Below are 6,719 nucleotides of genomic sequence, written 5' to 3' on the forward strand. Positions count from 1 at the left end.
GAAATCCCAAAACATAGAACAGATTGGATCTTTAAAGAGATCCTCCTAGGGGCGCCTGGGTGGCTCAGTAGGTTAAGTGGCTGACTTCAACTCAGGTCATGACCTCACAGTTTGTGGGTTTCAGACCCGCATCAGGCTCTGGGCTGACAGCTCAGAGACTGGAGCTGCTTAGAATTCTGTCTCTCTCTCTCTCTCTCTCTGACTGTCCCCGGCTCATGCTCTGTGTGTGTCTCTCTCAAAAATAAATATGCATTAAAAAAAAAAGGGATCCTCTTGTTAACACCAATAAATGCTGGATAAAACATTTTAAACACCATCATATAAAAATTCATGGCTGGGTGGCTCAGTCGGCTGAGTCTCTGACTTCAGCTCTGATCATGATTTCACATTTGTGGGTTCGAGCCCCACATTGGGCTCTGTGCTGACAGTTAGCTCGGAGCCTAGAGCCTGCTTTGGATTCTGTGTCTCCCTCTCTCTCTGACCCTCCCCTGCTCGCGCTGTCTCTGTCTCTCAAAAAATAAATAAAAAACTTAAAAAAATTTGTTTAAATTAAAATGGGTGGCTGAACTAGGTGATGGAAATCCTCAAAGGTAGAAAGGAAGCACCTCAGGTGAGGGCTGGAGCTGGTGTTTGCTTGGGGAATAGCAGGTGATCTTTGTCGAGCCAGACCTAGGGTCGAAAGGCCATGTACATGAGATGGGGACACCAAGTCTAAAGCCTGCACAAAGCTGGGAATTTGTATCAGGCCCTCTGCAGGGACCCACGGTAGGTAGATTAGGAAAAGACTCCTGCCACAGACGGAAATGGTAGGGATTCTTGTCCTAGCTTTCAACAGCAGCACAACCAATGGTCATGCATTTAGAGGCTGAAGGGAGCGCACACTTACTGTCTCACAGTACCTGTGGGCTACAGGCTTAGGTACGGTTTAACAGGGTTCTCTGCTTCAGGCTCTCACCGGCATGCACATCAAGTATTGGCTATAGTCTCGGTTTCATCAGAGGCTTGGCTGGGGGATGATCCACTTCCAAACTCCCTTTGTTGGATGAATTCCTTTCCTTTTGGCTGTATGAGCGAGGGCCCCAGCTTCTTCCTGGCTGGCTGTTGGAGTCTGCCCTCCGGGTCCTAGAAAGCTGCCTGCAGCTCCCTGCTGGAGGCCCTGGTCACAGGCAGTTCAGAACACAACTCTCCTGCTTCTTTAAGGCCAGCAGGCTGTTGGATGGTCTTACACAGAGTCATATAGCAGTGGGAATGACTTCTCCTCACCTTTGGTCACCTCAGGTAACACAATCAAGGGAGTGCACCCACCACCTTTGCTAGATTGTACTGATTAGAACCAAGTCACAGATTCCATTCGTGCTCGGGGGAGGGGACTTTACTGAGGGTAACACCAGGGGCCAGATGCCATGGGGCAGTGTAGAATCCTGGCTATCACACTAGCTTATTCCAATCTTGCCTCTGGGCAAGAGGAAGGGAAAGAGAAAAACTAAAACGAAACTTCTTTGAGGATTCTCTAACCACAAATCCAACTTCAGCAAGTTTTGGACCAGATTTTGCACTCCTTGTGGTTCTAGATTGTCTATTGTTCATTTTACAATACTTTTTAATTTCCTTTCTGAATTCTTCTTTGATGCATGGATTATTTCGAAATTATTTCTTAATTTCAAAATATATGTGGATCTCCTTATCTTTTTGTTAACAACTTTGAAGCATAATTTTTCTATGATCAGCAAAAATGTTGTGCATGATTTCGATCCTTTAAAATCTGTTGAGAGGCGCCTGGGTGGCTCAGTCGGTTAAGCATCCGGCTTCAGCTCAGGTCAGATCTCACGGTCCGTGGGTTCGTGCCCCGCGTCGGGCTCTGTGCTGACAGCTAGCTCAGAGCCTGGAGCCTGTTTCAGATTCTGTATCTCCCTCTCTCTCTGACCCTCCCCTGCTCCAGCTGTCTCTCTCTGTCTCTCAAAAATAAATAAAAAGCAATAAAAAAAAAAAGATAAAATCTGTTGAGACACGCATTGCACATATTATATGGTCAGGTCTTGTATACTGTTTCCTATGTGCGTGGGAAAAGCTGCATATCCTGTGGTTATTGGGAGTGATGTTCTATGCCTCTATTAAGTCCAGTTTGTGTTTTTTCAAGCTCTATATCCTAACTGCTTCCTAATTCTTTAGTTACTGATGTAATTATGAATGTGTGTGTGTGTCTCTCTCTATATATATGTATCTTTTTTTTTTTTTGAGAGAGAGAGAGAGAGAGAGAGAGCATGCACATAAGTGGGTAGAGGGGCAGAAGCAGAGGAAGGGAGAAAATCTCAAGCAGGCTTTGTAAGAGTTATTTTAGAAAGGCGACCAAGTGGCCATTTTATTGCGGGTCAGAGAATAGTTCTAGGCACCACCAGGGACCGACGACCCGCACTCTCCGATCTGGAATGTCTCAAACAGGAAAGTCTCACCACTGGAATTCCAGCATCCCCCACCAAAGCAAACAGCCAATCCTATCCTGCCACCGTCCAAAGATGCCCCTACTTGGCTATCTGCCCACCTGAGGTCAAACCCGGAACTTTTGCACCCATAAAACACCTTGCTCTCCCATACCGGGGGCGACTTCCCTGACTCCCCGCTCCAGAGTCACGGAACCTCGCCCGGGAATTGCAGACTCCAATAAAGGCTTTCTTGGCTCCATAACGTGGTCTCTCTCTTTCCTCTGGCCTCTGCCTCCATCTATTAAATCTTACAGGCTTCACACCCACTGAGGAGCCTGACGCAGGGCTCAATCTCACCACTGTGAGATCATGACCTGAGCCTAAATCAAAAATGGGATGTTCAAACAACTGAGCCACCGAGGAGCCCCTGAATTTGTCTATTTCTATATAAAATATTTTTAGTCTCCCAAGACTTTATAGTTATACTTACAATATTCATTTAGGTTTACTCACATATTTAACAGCTATGTTTTTCTTCCTTTTCCCTTGTGTTTCTGGCATTTTCTATGGGATTGTTTTCCTTAAGAAGAAGAGCTTTAGTCTTTTAATGAAGTACTACTGGTTGCTAACTCATTTTTAGTTGTCTCAAAGTCTATTTCTCCTTCATTCTTAAAAGATATTTTTGCTGCTATAGAATTCTAGTTAGGTATTGTCTCCCCACACATTGATCCCTTCCTTTCATGATCTTCTGGCCATAAGCTCTTTAAATATTCCTTCTGCCTCACCTTCTCTTATTTTCTTTTGGGACTCCAACTACATATTTAGACCTTATTGTATCTTACCTCTTACTCTCCCTTTTGTATTTTTTGTCTTTTTGTCTCTCTTCTTCATTGTGGATATTCTCTTCTATGGTATTTCCAGTTCCATAATTGCTCCTTTCTAAGCTGCTATTCAAAATGGCCAACTGAGGGGGCTCCTGGGTGGGTGGCTCAGTTGGTTAAGCGTCTGGCTTCGGCTCAGGTCATGATCTCACAGTTCGTGGGTTCTAGCCCCACATCGGGCTCTGTGCTGACAGCTCAGAGCCTGGAGCCTGTCTTTGGATTCTGTGTCTCCCTCTCTTGCTAACCCTCCCCTGCTCATGTTGTCTCTGTCTCTCAAAAATAAATAAAAAATATTAAAAAAAATTTTTTAATGGCCAACTGAGCCAATTCCTATATATTTTTTTTCAGTTCCGGAATTTATATTTTTCAAACCTTCTGTTCCTTTTAAAAGAGTTTCTTGTTCTCTGTCCACATTTTTTTAAGTAGGCTCCACACCCAATGTGGGACTTGAGCTCACAACCCTGAGATCAAGAGTCAGATGTTCTACTGACTGAGCCAGCCAAGCACCCCTCTGTCAATGTTTTCAAGCTTCACTTTTATCTCCTTCAATATAATAAGCATAATTAGCTTATGGCTTATTTATCCATGCTTATAGTATCTTACCTCCTAATCATCTGATTATCTCTTCCTATAAAATTGGATTTGAAAAATCATTCTAGGATCATGTTTTCTTCCTCCAAACAACGTTTCTTGGGATTTTTTGGCCAGAGACCTGGGGTCACCAGCAATCTAGGATCACCTTAATTCAAGTTCAGGGCTGAGTTCACTGAGTGGACCGCTCACAGCTGGGTGCTGTCAGGTGGAAGGACTGGTGTCTCCGGTCTTCACCTTTCCTCTGAGCGCAGCTGACTGCGTGCACGGTGTGTGCTGGTGGTGGACCATGGTGATGTCTTCATCCTCGATGGGTCCTTGGCTCCATCTGTCATTCCTCCAGCCTGTGAAGCCATCAGACACATAGCTTAGTCTCTTGGCCATCTCTCCAGATCAGCAAATGCTCCCAGGGTAGAAGCGGTCCCGAGTGCTAAACTCACCTCTCTGAATTTCCACCGTCTCTCAGTTCTTGGCCTGATGATTTCTTGTTATCTTGTGATGCTTTTGTACTCTAAAGATTGTTTTATATTTCACTCAGATGTTAAAAATTTCTTCAGTCAGTTGATCTGAATTACCTTATCTACCACTATTGGAAGCAAATGTTAAAGATTTTGCATTTTAATTGCATTTGAATGCCAAAACAAAGCTCCAGGAATCTACATCTTAATTTTATTTCTTAAAATTTTTAAAAATTTTTTTTAAAATTTATTTTTGATACAAAGAGAGACAGAGCATGAGAGGGGAAGGGGCAGAGAGAGAAGGAGACACAGAACAGGAAGCAGGCTCCAGGCTCTGAGCTAGCTGTCAGCACAGAGCCTGATGCAGGGCTCGAACCCACGAATGTGAGATCTGACCTGAGCCAAAGTTGGAGGCTTAACCGACTAAGGCACCCAGGCGCCCCTTAATTTTGTTTCTTACTTCAAAAACAAAGAGAAAATTCAAGCAAGGTACATTTTATAATACTAATAAAGGATAGAAGAGGTATAGGACCTTAACAGAGAACATCAAAATATTTTAAGGGAAAACACAAGACCTAATTTTTAGAAAAACAATCCTTAAAAACAATCCTTACTTCCTTTAGTGTCATTTATCTTGTTCCTCTATCTCTTTCATTTCCTGGAACTAGAATTTATATCTTAGCCCTTGATATATACAAATTATATATTTTTAGCTAGATCACATCACACGTGATATTGTCTACCTTATATTTAACCACATCAGGAAACATTTCTGGTTATCTCACCATGAGTGTTGCTAAGAATAACCACTGAATGAGAGTGATTGACTTGATTGGAATGGTCTTCAGATTATTATTATCATTGATAATAAATTTTTTATGGTCATTGTAACATTTACAACAAAAGTAATAGAATCTAACAACAACAGTATCCTTTTCTGACACTGTAATCTATTTCTTTTGCTCAAACAAAAAAGCTCACTTTGGCTCCAGAGGCTTGTTAAAAGAGGTGCTAATGTGGCAACAGAGAACTGTAGTGGCCCAAAGTGTCATAGCCAAAGTGGTAGCTTGGATTAGGCAGTGGTAGGAGGGACCAGATCTGTGAGCTCTGAGAGTAGAGGTAACAAGACTTGCTGATGGATTGGATAGGGAAAAGTGAGAGGGACTAAGGTTGACTCCTAGTTTGGGGCTGAGCAACGTGGGTGAATGGTAGTGTCATTATCTGAGAGAAGTCTTAGGGAAGGGCGGGCTGTGGGTAGAGACTGAGATCTAATTCTGACTTCAGTTTGAGATGCCTTTAACATATCCAACGGGCACGTAGACAATACAAGTGAGGGTGAGTAGTGTTCTGGAAATTATTCTGCATAGGTCTGTTTCCTCACTGCCTTTCAATCCTTTACCACCACTGCAATCTATCTTCCGTCCCTACTGTTCACCAAAACTACTTTAGGATGGGCCACCAGAGACTTCCAAGCAATTAACTCTGATTAACTCTAACCTCTTAATCTCCCTGAAAAAGCAGCTCTTCTGACACAGAACTAACTCTCCACTGTCCTGATTTTATACTACTGTCTCCAGGTTTTCCTCCAATAACTGGGTATCCTTTCTTTGGGAGAATCCTCCTTATCTACCATTCCTCAAACCCCGATGTTCTTCCATGGCTCTATACTGAGCTCTCTTCTTCCCTGAAGCAGTTTGTCCTCTATCCCAAATCACAGTAACAATACCTCCGTTTCTCTCCAAGCAAGAATGCTGCAACTCACATTGATTTTTCCCCTCTTCATGTTCTCAAGTCCCACTAATGTTGCCTTTATGTAGTGCTTCTCAATTCCTTTCTGTCCACACCGCCAATACCTTTACTGAAAAATCTTCAATGTCGTTTCGCTAGAACAATCCAGCGGCTGAACTAGCTTTGACTCTCCAAACTGTCCTCTGCTGTGGATAGTCATCTTTCTGAAAGGAAATTCTGAAAATTGTCATTCCTCTGCTTAAAACCTTTCACAGGCTCCCCTTCTCCTTAGAACAAAATCGACTTCTAAGTACAGCATGAAGGACTCTAATAGAACTCCTGTTCATAGTTCATTCAAGTTCTTCAGTTTTTAAAATTCTACTCTGCTACATTAGCTTCTCTACGATCGTAAGTGCTGCTCCTTCTTTCTGGACTTGAATCCCTCAGACACTTCTGGCTAACTTCCTCTTTCAAATGCCAGCTTGTCCTTTCTTTTCAGACCTGTCACCTTTCTGCTGTCTCCGTATTTTATCGAATGTTCATTAACTTCTTGGGATTAGAATTTTTTGCGTTGTTTATGCAGGTTAACATTTATTAATAATTATTGTGGTGGTTCATAATGTGTCAAGTGGATTAGGCTG

Source organism: Suricata suricatta, chromosome 8, assembly GCF_006229205.1.
Source record: "Suricata suricatta isolate VVHF042 chromosome 8, meerkat_22Aug2017_6uvM2_HiC, whole genome shotgun sequence".
Taxonomy (NCBI): Eukaryota; Metazoa; Chordata; class Mammalia; order Carnivora; family Herpestidae; genus Suricata; species Suricata suricatta.